This window comes from Coccinella septempunctata, chromosome 5 (assembly GCF_907165205.1).
Source record: "Coccinella septempunctata chromosome 5, icCocSept1.1, whole genome shotgun sequence".
In the NCBI taxonomy this organism is placed as follows: domain Eukaryota; kingdom Metazoa; phylum Arthropoda; class Insecta; order Coleoptera; family Coccinellidae; genus Coccinella; species Coccinella septempunctata.
This window is the reverse complement of record NC_058193.1, coordinates 7883026-7895924: the sequence shown is the minus strand read 5'-3', so window position 1 is coordinate 7895924 and position 12899 is coordinate 7883026. Positions and strand designations below refer to the sequence as shown.

Below are 12899 nucleotides of genomic sequence, written 5' to 3'. Positions count from 1 at the left end.
CGGCTTCTTTTCTAGTTTTTATTTTTTAGTGCAGGGATTAGTTTCGATATATGAAAAAGGTTTGACTCGGATTTCCTGTGACCGGTATTAACCCTATAAATCGAAGGCGATAGTTTTTCGACAATCTCATATGGTCCAATTCTCAGTTCGTCAAGTTTCTTCCTATTTAATCTGTTTCCATTTTCAACAAACACCATGTCATCAACATTGAGTTCAAGATGTTCACGACCTTTATTATAGATTTTCTCGTTATATTCATGATTTTTTAATGTGTTTTTTAATGAAATTTTTCTATCTTCAGTTAAAGTTTGCTCAGAAATGTTCTCTTTTAATTCTTTAGGCAAAACAGTGACATCTTCATTAATTTTACACCTGATTTTATTTATTAAGGTTTGATTCAATCTCTCATTCAAACCATTAGAAAAGGGTGAATTCACAGCAGTGAATATCACATTTATGCGTTTTTTATTCAAAAATTCTTTGAATTTCTTTGAATTAATGCCTGGATATCTGTGAGCACAGTTCCAATTTTTTCCGCATCTCCAATGTTATTCACCAATTTAATGAAATCGGTTGCGTGTTGGGTTTTTGAAGTAAGGATATAGGCAAATCTGGTGAAGTGATCAACTAGTAAATGCATGTATTTTTTCGTTGATCGAGATCCTCCAAAACCTCCGATTGTATCGATCGACATGATTTCGAATGGTTTTGTGGCTGGCCCTAAATGAGACAGTAATCCAAACTTTTTTTGACCTCTTGTTTTATTTTTGATGCATATCTTGCAATTTTTGCACACAGATTTTATATTTTCCGTTAAATTTTTTGCCGTATAATATGGTCCAATCATTTTTTGCATCTGTTTTATTCCTATATGACATAAAGTCTTATGCATATTTTCCATAAATTTCCTACAGAAATTTTCTGACAATATGATTTTCTCCTTTTTTCGAATTTTTTTATAGTGAACATTGTGTTTAGTTATTAATTGTGGTTTTTTCCTTTGCACATATGGGTTTCTTTTTTGATCTTCCAAGATATCCTCTAGTTTTATCAAATTCACAACTTTTAATTGTCATCTGCTTCCAAAACAGGATTTCTGCTGAGGCAGTCAGCTTCGGTATTATTTTTACCAGGAGAATATTTGATATCAAAGTCATATTGTGATAGGTAGTACGCAAGGTCTCCAAGTTCCTCGTCAGTCCTTGATTTCAAATTCATATTTTCCAAAGGTTTATGGTCCGAAAAAACTGTGAACTTCCTTCCTATCAATTTATGTTGCCAATATTTTACACATTCTTTAATGGCCAAGCATTCTAAGTAAATTGCCTTCTTTTTTTTTGCACCTCATTGAGTTTTTTCGAAAAATATGCCACTGGTTTTTCTCCTCCATTTTCCTGTGGTTGCTTAAGTACTCCACCTACTCCCAGTAAACTTGCATCTGTATATATGTATATGGGGAGACTTGGGTCAAAAATTGTCAATACTGGCTGGGTACATAGTAAATCCTTCAATTTATCGAATGACTCTTGACATTCTTTTGTCCAAATAAAAGGTTTTCCCTTTCTGAGGAGATTGTGTGAAGGATCTAGCGTTATAGCTGTGTTTGGTACATACTTGTGATAAAAATTTATTTTACCTAAAAATTGTCTAACATTTTTTTGAGTCTTGGGCACTGGAAAGTTTCTTATTGAGGTTAAATTGTCTTTTAATGGCTTTACAGAATTCTCAATTATATGACCTAGATATTTTACAGAATCAACTGCAAATCTACATTTCACAAATTTTAACCTGAATCCTTCTGTTTTGATTGCTTGAAACAATTGTGTCAAATGCTCGATATGTTCTGAGAATGTTTTTGAGAAGATCAGAATATCATCAATGTAGCACACAGTAAATCCGGAAAGTTTGTGTTTTCTAATTATATTGCCCATTATTCTTTGGAATATCGCTGGCGACGTTTTGAGACCAAACGGTAAACATGTCCATTGAAAATGGCCCTCTTGAGTAACAAAAGCCGTCTTTGGTCTGTCTGTGACCCTTAGCGGTATAGACCAAAAGGCCGAATTTATGTCAAGCGATGAGAAAAACTTACAATCTCTCCTTTTTTCAGTTAGATCTTCGATTAGCGGGAATGGTTGAGACTGAGGAACCACTATTTTATTTAGGTCTCGAAAGTCCATACACAGTCTTGATCTTTTGTTTTCGTCCCTTTTTAACGCTAATGTTACTGGAGCTGCGAAAGGACTGTACGATTCTTCTATGACTTTTTTGTCCAGCAACTTGGCAATTTGCTGTTCAATTTCTTTCCTATCTTCCATTGTACAGCGATATGGCCTCTTACTGCAATATTTTTCTTCAAGTAGATCAATATGTGCTTCATAACCCGATACCGTGCCCACATCGTACTTGTCTTTAGCAAAAACAGATAAATTTTGTTGTATCAGTTCATCTATTATTGATTGCTGATCATAGTTCAGGTGATTGACATGAACTTCGAAATGTTTAGTCTCGATATTCTCATTGAAATTGATCAAATATTCACCTCCATTTATATCAATTTTACTTTCAACAGCTTTTGAAGAACCGTGTTCTTCATATTTTTCATTAATTATTTCTTTAGAAATAGTAACATGTCTTATTGGATTTCTTTGATTAATTTCTAAATTTTCATTTTGTGTTAAATAGAAACTCTTTTTACAATCTAAACCAATCAGAAAATCATAATCGAAGTTTGTTTTATCTATAACGAAAATATTCATTTTCTTTTCCATATCAAAAATTTTCACATTAAGTGATACCATACCACTTGCTTGTTTAACGCCATTAATCGTTTTCAAATTAGTTTTTATTCAATACTAATTTCACTTTGATCCATGGCGGCACTACAAGTTTTTTTGAATCCTCATCTTGAAGTTCGCATTCTATTTCTGAGTTATTAACAATTTTGATTTGATTTTTTTGATTTGATCGTTTGTCCTTTTCATTGAACCAACAAGAAGATTCTAAATGATAACGAACTCCCTTTTTCAGTTTTTCACAAATGCTACATTTATGTTTCTTTTCTGGGTTTGGTTTTGCATCAGATTTTTGTTTCAATGTTCTATTCTTGACAAGATGTTCTAACCTCCCAATTTCATTGAATAAATCTTATGTTTCCAAAATTTCCTCTCTATTAATCCTATCCACAATGAAATTGGGCAGGCCAGCAGCAATTAAGTCTATTAGAGTTCCCTGGTCAACTTTTTTTCTTACCTCTAGTATTAGTTTTTCTTTTTTCACAGCATATTCCAGTAGAGAGCCAGTTTGGTATTTAAAAAATATCGCATACCTACTAGCAGACCAGCCCTTGTTAGCGTAAGTTTGGCAAAAATTATTCCTCCAATCTGACCATTCAGAATCAAATGTTAGTTTTATCATCATGGAATTATACCAGTCCACACATGATTTCTCCAGAAACAATCTGAATATCTCAATTTTTTCCCTATCATCAGTTATTTCAAATCTATCGCATTCTTTTTCAAAAAATTCAAGCCATTGATATGAATCTGTAGTTCTACCATCATATTTTTCAAGAACAAATCTCTCGGCTGCTTGCCTCACATTCTGTTTCTTCTGTTTCTCTTGATTTTCCACCAGTTTTTCCAAGATTTTGACTATAGGATTGCTTTCATCCAATATTTGGGTAGTGTTAGATGAACAATTGCTTATTGGTTGATTTGCTTCATCTAAGTACATATCTATGAAAACCATGTTACCGTCTTCATCAAAGTAGATTTTTTTAATATCTTCTGTTAAGGCTATCCAAACATTCCTGTATTGATGTCTTCGTTTCAAAGTATTCTTGATTATTGTAAAATTCTTTGTAGCACAGATTTCTTTATGGAAGAATACCACTTGAAAATCTTCTGGTATCAAAAATATTCTGCCATCTTCAGTGTTGATAGAAGTTACGGCAATGTGATTTGATTTTCCATCTTGAGAGGGTTTTACCTCGAAGGTGAACCTTAGTTTAGACATCTTCGTCTTCAATTTGTCAAGAAATGTCGTTTTATAAGATTATTTCAGGATGAGTTGATTAAAAGCACAACTGAGTTTCTCTGTAAAAGAGATTTTTGTTTTTATTATTTACATAATTCATTTGATATAACATTATGTACAAAATCTTACCTGTAAAAGAGAAACGACATTTAATGCTGATAATTACAATATGTCATCAATCTCTTATGACAGGGAATAGAACGAGGTGATAAAAATCACAGAACAAAACTGACTCAAGTCATAACAATCAAAATAAAGGAATAAATTTTCTTTACAAGTATATAAACAAAACAACAAATAAAAATTAAGAGGTAGCAAGTCACTCGAAATCATTGTTTTGATAATTACCATCCAAGAATTTTTGCACAGAATGAAAGGCTCTCGAAGACAAAAATTTTCTTATTTTAAACTTGAATTTGTTTACTGACAGATCTCTAATTTCTCTGGGTAATTTGTTGAAAAATTTTACTGCAGTGCAATTAGGAGACTTCTCGAATGTAGAGGTCCTGTGGGCAGACGACCTTATTAAGTGACCATGTCTTGTTTTATAATTATGACTAGATGATACAGTTTGATGTGAGTCACTTAAGAAATTTCTGAAATGTAAAAGTGCTCTAAAAATAAAAATTGATGGAGCAGCCAGCAAATCATTTGATATGAAAAATTTTCTACAGGATGTCATCCGATGAATATTGAAAATTAATCTGATAATTCTCTTTTGCGCCACAAAAACCTTTCTGCAGTCAGCATTACCCCATAAAATAATTTGGTATTGAATGAAGCTATAAGCGAGAGAATAATATACAGAAATGAGTGACTGCCTATCTATAGTCCTCTTAAAAACTTCAAGTGCATAATACGCACTATTCACTTTGTTACAAACAAATTCGATTTGGTTTCGCCATGTCAACTTAGAGTCTACGTGAATGCCCAAAAATCATTATGACGTACAACATTTGAAAACAGAACAATTAAAAGAAATCATGAAATCAGGTGGTATTTCCCTTCTTAAATTAACATTAAGGAGCGCAGTCTTCTTCAAATTCACAGTCAATCGATTGCTATCACACCAATTAACAAATTCAGAAATTGCCAACTGAACATTTTGTTGAAGTTCCCCAAGTTTCATAGCCCACACAACCTTGGAAACATCATTGGCAAATAATGATAAAAAGAATGTACAGAAAGCAGTGATATCATTCATATATATAATAAACAAAATGGGCCCAAGTATAGAACCTTGTGGAACGCCATTTTCAAGATCAAAATGATCCGAAAGTGCTGAATTCATTTGGACTTTAATTTTTTTTCAGATAAAAAAGAATCTATGCAATCTAGAACACTACCACACATACCCAATTGGTGAAGTTAACGAACTAAAATTTGACGTGTGACAGAATCAAAAGCAAGAGACAAATCGAAAAAAATAACTACCAATTGTAGGCCAAGATCTAACTTAGAATAAATACAATCGAATAGTCAAGCGGATGCAGACTCAGTAGACCTTGACTTCAAGTAGGCATGCTGGTGAGAACTGAACAATTTAATGCCTACTGAGAAAGTGGCACAATCTTTCACACATAATCTTCTCGATTATTTTTGAAAAAACACTCAAGATACTTATTGGTCTAAAGTTTTTCACGTCATCTTTAGTCCCCTACTTATGAAGAGGAGAGCGCATTTCAATAGTTTAGGAAAAACTCCCGAAACAACCGAAAGATTGATAAAGAAACAAAGTACCGGCACAATTTCCGTCGCCGCGCACTTCACCATGTTTATAGAGACACCATCGAAACCCGAACTTTCCTTACTTGGCATCCCTCGAATGACCTCCATCAACTCTCCTTCAGTGACAGGATAAAAAAACATAGTCTCCAATGGAGAATCGGACGCTGTTGTACCCATCCATCCGCCGTTCGACGAATTATCACCTCTGCTCATACTGGAGAAATATTCAGCAAACACTCGACACACTTGTTCAGGGTCATCCACAACCATACCACCGACATTCAGCTGAACTACACCAATGTTCCTCTTCTTTCTTCCCAAGCAATTATTGACCTCATTCCAAACATATTTCATCTTATTTTCAGATGCATCCATGAAAAGTAAGAAACGATTACTCTTTGCTTCTCTTGTTTTCAACCTCAATTCTTTCCTCAACATCCTCACCTCTGTCTCCGATTCTTCAGATCGAATCAGCCAGCTAATTTCATTTAACCTATATTCGATATTCTGAATATCAGGGGTTACCCAGGAAGCACGTCTCTTCTCACATTTGTCCGGTTTCATCAAGTAGGATTGAAAAGGACACGTCTCATCCAGGGCTGAGATGAAGACGGAATGAAAAAAATCGAAAACATCGTCAACATCATTTAGGCAATAAATGTCTTTCCAATCAATCAATAAAAGTCTGTATGCAAATTCCCCGAGGTTGTCGTCCGTTATTTTTCGTTTAGTTCCAGGAACAGATGGTCCACCCCGGTCAGGCTCAACAACAAAAAAACATAGAAGCTGACCAAGATGATCCGACAATCCCACTCTCAATAGGCTTCTCCGGAACATGTCAGGATGCATATCAGTAACCAGGTAGTCGATAACACTTTTAGATGTGACACTCGAAATGCCTCTCCTCAGACATAACATCGATTTTGGTAAATTGAATATCCTCTCTACAAAGAATCATAACACCCTCGCGAGCATAAACCGATCTACAAAACAAGGCAGCCTGCACATACCCCGGTAGAGTGACATACTCAGCCAATGCTCGCTTAAACAAACGATGTCCAATGTATACTTCGAGGCCAGCAGCTCCAAGGAGTCCAATTTATGTATAACATTACGTATGGTGATATGAATAATCCTATATGAATCATTAGAAATTTTGAGGTCTCTCCCGAAATAATTTGAACTCCCTTACAAAAACACCGCGGGGCCAGTTATTTCTATTTAATAGTTTTCTCTTGAATGACAGATCAGTTAGAATTTTGAATGACGTTCCATCTTCTTTAAGGGGTGTCAGTTCGAATTCAATACCAGGAAATGTATCCGAAATATAATTTCTAATTTTCGCAACAGGTGTATCCAACGGAACTCGACCGATGTAGACAGATGCCTTATCAGATATTATTTCATATTGATGTGTTGAATTCTCATCATTAACGGAGGTCAATAAACCCTCCTCATCTGGGTTTACAATCTTTGTCAAATTTGAATCATGTAGTTCTCCGATGTTTTGAGGTTACCCCAGAGTCTCCAGCAGAACACTCCTCACCTTAAGTTCTGCAAACAGATTTATCAAAATGATTCCTGCGAAATCCCTGCTTGCGAATCGCATTATTAGTTTTGTGAAGATGTGTATCACTCCTTTCCAGTGTTTCTATTTTGAACTGAAGAAGTTTAATGCCTTCGAACCTCTCGTGATCAAGTTTTTTCAGTAAGTTATTTTCTTTCCCTAAATAAGAATTTTCTCTCAGCATATCTTGAATTGTCATACCATTGGAAGATTGCTTTCGATTTCCATTCATTGAGGTTAACGAGATCATCCCTAGGTTTATCACTTTTGAAGTATGCTGAATGTAGGTTTTCGACATAATCCTTTAGGGATGTATTATTCACCCTGTCAGGCACTGATAATTCAATAAATATTTCAATTATTTCGTCTTTTCTCAACCTATTCAATTCACTTCGTAAAACAGCTTTCACATCACCAACCGCCACCTTGAACTCCGAAGGATGTTGCATATCGAATCATAAATCATACAGTGTCATTATTCGATTCTGCTTAAATTGTCCTCTACAAGAGTCTCTATATCCCATATTGAGCATGGTACGTAGCACTGCCTTCTAACATAAATACAGAATCCACAGTCGTGCAGCTTCTCCAGAAGATAACACCATAAGAAACAAGGGATTGGAAGTTAGAAAAATAAACAACTTTAAGTGTTGAAGAGTCCACTCTTCCGGGCTTTCCGTAATCTATAGCCTTTTCCACTACTTGCCTGACTACGAAAATAGCATCTATAGTCGACCGATTTTTCCTGAACCCTTGTTGTTCTTCTGATATGTTCACATGCTCGCTTATTCTTGCTTCTATGATCTTTGTGAAAAGTTTCATTACTGAGCTAGTAGGGTTATGCCTCTATAGTTTTCTGGTGATTTCTTGTCCGTTTTTTTTTGAATATAGGAATGGTTATGCTCTTTTTCCATTCTTTAGGTACTTTTTTGGATGTTAATATTTTGTTGAAGAGCTTCGTAAATTCCACGATCAATTTTTGACCTCCGTATTTCAACAGCTCATTCGGTATATTATCTTGCCCTGGCGATTTTCTGTTCTTAATCTTTTTTTGCCATTTCTGTAGTCATTTCTTCGCGTATTACGGGACATTCTTCGTTTTCTCCACGAAGCCTTTTCCTATAGTTGTTTGTGTGTTGCCCTAGTCCCGTGATGGAGTTATAAATGCGCACAATAGTTTCATTCATGGACGTTGTCCACTCCATGCGCTATCTAACTAACCCCACTTGGGTGAGCACTGGCTGAATATCCTGCGCAGCACCTTCAGCGGTTCGAGTCGGCAATTGAATTTGTTGTTGCTTTGGAGCTGTAGATTTTTTTGCAGCAGGAGCCCGTTTCCTCAACATCCCGCATGCTGTCATGTCCAGCGCCGGCTTCTCGTTATTAGCATTTTTATGGGTTTGTGCTCCCCTTTCTCGGTTTGGGGGAGGGGTAGAGAAATGGGAGCAGATAGAGCACCCCTAAAAAGTATGTGAAAGAGAGAAGAAATTTTAGTATATGCACCGCCGAAGAGAGTATTATTTCTATTTTCTATATTATATAATACGAAAATAATTTTGGGGAAAAATGACTAAAATTAAGGAAAAGTTTACGCGGACGTGTTGGGTTCTAGAGATTTGCGGTTTTCGCGAAACGAAAGTAGAGATTCTGAATTAGTTCCGAATGGAGCCGCTTTTTCGATTTCGATCCCGGTCATTTTTAAATTAATTCGCGAAAATGACGGATTTTTCGTAAGATTTCGTCCTGTCTAAGATGATAATAACGGTAACACAAACGTTTCATGCCGAAAAATGGGTAAGGTAAAATGCATATTCTTATTGGACAAAGTTAGTTACGATTAATTGATAGCCGTGTAACCCCTCTCCGAGAACTTCTATTTCCGAGTAGAAATGTTCGAAAAAAGCGTAAGAAAATGGTCAATTTTGACGTCTATCACCGTAATATTCAACCACTAACAGTTGTCGTGAAATGGATCATTCTATTTCGTTATATAGGGTAGGTCGCCCAAAGTATGTATATTATGTTCGTATGTATATTATGTTCGTGTGTATATTATAATATTTTATATTATGAGAAATATTTTTAGAGTGATCAGTTTTTGGCATAATATAGATATAGAACGAATTCACTTGATTATTGAATAGAATATCGATAATTAATAAGTTTTCAATTTGAAAATTGGCATATTCCACACCAATTTTGAAAATATTTCATAATTCGCCAAAGCAAAGTGACGATCATAGATGTGTTGTGTTTGAAATTAATTAATCGTATTTGACAACTGAATAGGGATGAAATTGACCTTGGGAATGAACATAGGCGTATCATTAGGCGCGTCGGAAAAAAATTTCAATGGAAATATTTAGTATGCTTTTTTTGCGATTTTTTTCTTTAAATAAATTAAAAAGAGTTACGCTTTGATATATAGCGATGGTTGGAATTGGATTTGGGCGTCAGGTGTTATATATAGAATACCTGCATGTAATGAAACCGTTTTCTTCTTTTTTCCAGTTGATGATTGAAAAGCGAGGGCCATAGGCCCGATCTTGGTCGAAATATAAATATAAATGTGTAACAATATTTTTTGTGAAAGTGACTAGTCCGTAGTGTCGTCAGAAGATGTAGAACTTTCTTCTATTTTGACGATGACTGGTGTTATATCATCCATGATATTATCCAATTTCCACATGTCCACCTCAACTTTTTGTTTGACATGTTCCACGCACTTTCTCCATCTTTCAGAAGTAACCCGTGAGAGAGCCTCTTTAAAAAGATTTTGGACGTCAGCCATTTTAAATGTGGTGTTTTTATCTGCCACAAAATTCTTGACATCGGCCCAAATCAATTCAATAGGGTTCAGTTCGCAGTGGTAGGGCGGTAATCTAAGTACATTAATATTTTGGGCCTTTGCGGTTTCATCCACGATGTATTTTTCAAAGTGTTCTTTGTTCTGCCTGACTATCTTCAACAATTGCGCTTTTGTGAGGTCAGGGGTGAAATCAATATTTTTCTCCCTCAACCATTGTTGGATATCACTCTTTCTGAATTGTAAATTAGGATTTTTTTCCAGTTTCCTTGAATGGTAAGGAGCATTATCTGAAACTACTATAGAATTTTCCTCCAATTGAGGAAGTATACCCTCGAACCACTTTTCGAAGGACTGACCATCCATTTCTTCATGGTAGTCACCATTTTTTTTGGATTGGAAAGTCCAGAGTCCGCCAGTTAAAAAACCAGTGTCACTGTCAAAATGACACACTATAATTCTTTGCCCTTTGCCTCAAAAAATATATTCACTTCATTTGAAAAAAAATGTTGAAATTGTTTTCCACCAAGAAGGTACTTACATCAAGTTTCACAAAACTTTGATTGCTCGATCAACGATTTGGCATTCGATTTCCCGAAGGAAATCATTGAAACTTTCATATTTCCGAATATATTGGAGGAGTAGCAGTTGAGAATCATTAAATGGGCGTGTATAGATAATTATTTGGTGCAAGAATGATATTCAGAATGCTTATGACCAACTTATCGACTGAAAACTAATTGACATTCATCCGTCAATCGATCGTTGATTCTCTGATCAAGCTTCATGAAACCGAGGGTTAAACTCAAAATTCAAGACCTTACCAGACGGATTTTTTAATCCAGTAGATAGTCCAGCAAGTAACGCTTGCCGAGAAGATGTAACTGTTTCATCGGTCCACACTTTGGTTTCAGTATGACCAGCATTTACCCAAGTTTCATCCAAGTAGTAAATCTTCCTGTTTTCATCACGGAAGGCTCTTATTTTCGTGAGATAGTTTCTTCTCCAACATTTAATGTCGTCACGGTCCATTAAAAAACTGTTGAGTTGGCGACGTCCATATTTGAAATTAAGTTTTTTCAATATAATAGAGAAGGTACTCTTCTTAAAATTTGGCAAGTTCGAGTCTTCATTAACTATTTTTAATACTTTCTCTATAGTCGGGTGTTCATTTCTGAAGAAAAACTCGTGAACTTTTCGCCGTATTACATTTTTATCGAAATCTGATAAGGACTCCCATTTGGTGGTCCGATTTTGATTTGTTGCCGGCTGTGATAGAAGACCGGAATTTATGTATTCGGAAATAATTCTCCTAACACTTCGAGCTCCAATGCCAAGTCTCTCAGGAACTCGGAGTTCTACGTCCTTTAAACACATTCCTGCATTTTGAATAATCTCAATTTCATAAGTATTCAAAATCATTCCTTTTATCTCGGACTGAAATGTCGTTTCAGACGTCTCTTTTTTGGAGGACTTAAGTCAACACGCGATTCCTCAGCAGTATCAGTACTTGACATTATCTTAAATGCTTGTAACTTGAATAACTTGCTACAACTATAAAGCAATTTACGAAAGAAAAAGCAATGAATGACCTCTGCAGTACTGCACAACAATACGAATACAATCAATGAATCAAACGTAATGCGGTTCTGCGGAGGGCTTCTTACTCCCGCCTGCATACATATGGCTTTCCTGAAGCTTTGTCCAATAAGAGGAGTACCTCAAATAAGATCACGCGTTAGTCAGTTTGTTTACGCTGGCCTCTCGGATTTGGATAGACTATAGGCGAATCTATCAGTATAGGCTAATCTATCAGTATATGTGAATCTCCTAGCTCACTAGTTATTATTATTATTCCAGATAATAAGATGAGGGCGAAGCCTATAAATCACATACATAAAAGAAAAACAAAAATTGACACTTTGTACATAAATACACTGAAAAACTATTCTAACAAAAATATAGTCTAGGCGGTTTCTGAAAGAGTTAACAGTTTCCGCACTCACTACATCTCCCGGCAAAGAGTTCCACCTAGTGAATACCCGGTTGGTCAAGAAAAACTGTCTCGCACGAGTTTAAACTGATGACTACGAAGTAAAGATGTTGCCGAGGTTGCCACCAATAAAATTATGAGTCATTATGAGGTCTCCACGCATTCTACGTTCATGAAAACTGCTGCGCCCGAACATTTGAAGTCTTTCCTCATAAGATGACCGAACTCTACCGTAAGGGATTCTAGTTGAAGAGCGCTGTATTCGTTCCAACCGATGCTGATCAGAGAGAAGATATGGGAACCATGCTGGACCAGCGTATTCCAAAATTGGTCGTATGTAGGTGATATAGAGTTATTAGAGTTGCTTACATGTGTCCACCGAACACCTAGGAAACGCTCGTCGTATCATATACAGGACCTTATTAGCTTTCGATGATATGTTGCTAACGTGAGTAGACCAGGAAAGATCCTCTGTTATGGTCACACCAAGATCATTATGGTCTGCACTCGCTTCAATTATCCTGCCATCAATCAAATACTGATGTCGTGGATTGCCCCTCCCAAGATGAACAACTCTACATTTGTCTACGTTCAGGGGAAGAAGCCACCTTTGCCAGCACTGAGTCATTTTGAAGAACACCAGGAAAACGAGCATCGTAGAAAAGTTTGAGGTCGTCCGCATATTGCGAATAGAAGGACGAAAGTAAAACCGGTAGATCTGAAATGTACGCCAGGAATGGGGCCCAACACAGAGCCCTGTGAGACGC

At 36.0% G+C, this 12899-nt stretch overlaps 1 protein-coding gene across 4 annotated transcripts in view; it reads left to right on the top strand.

The window, feature by feature from the left end:
- LOC123313834 (constitutive coactivator of PPAR-gamma-like protein 1 homolog) overlaps positions 1–12899 on the top strand; it is a 277895-nt gene that overhangs the window by 131719 nt on the left and 133277 nt on the right. The gene's annotated exons all lie outside the window — the stretch shown is intronic.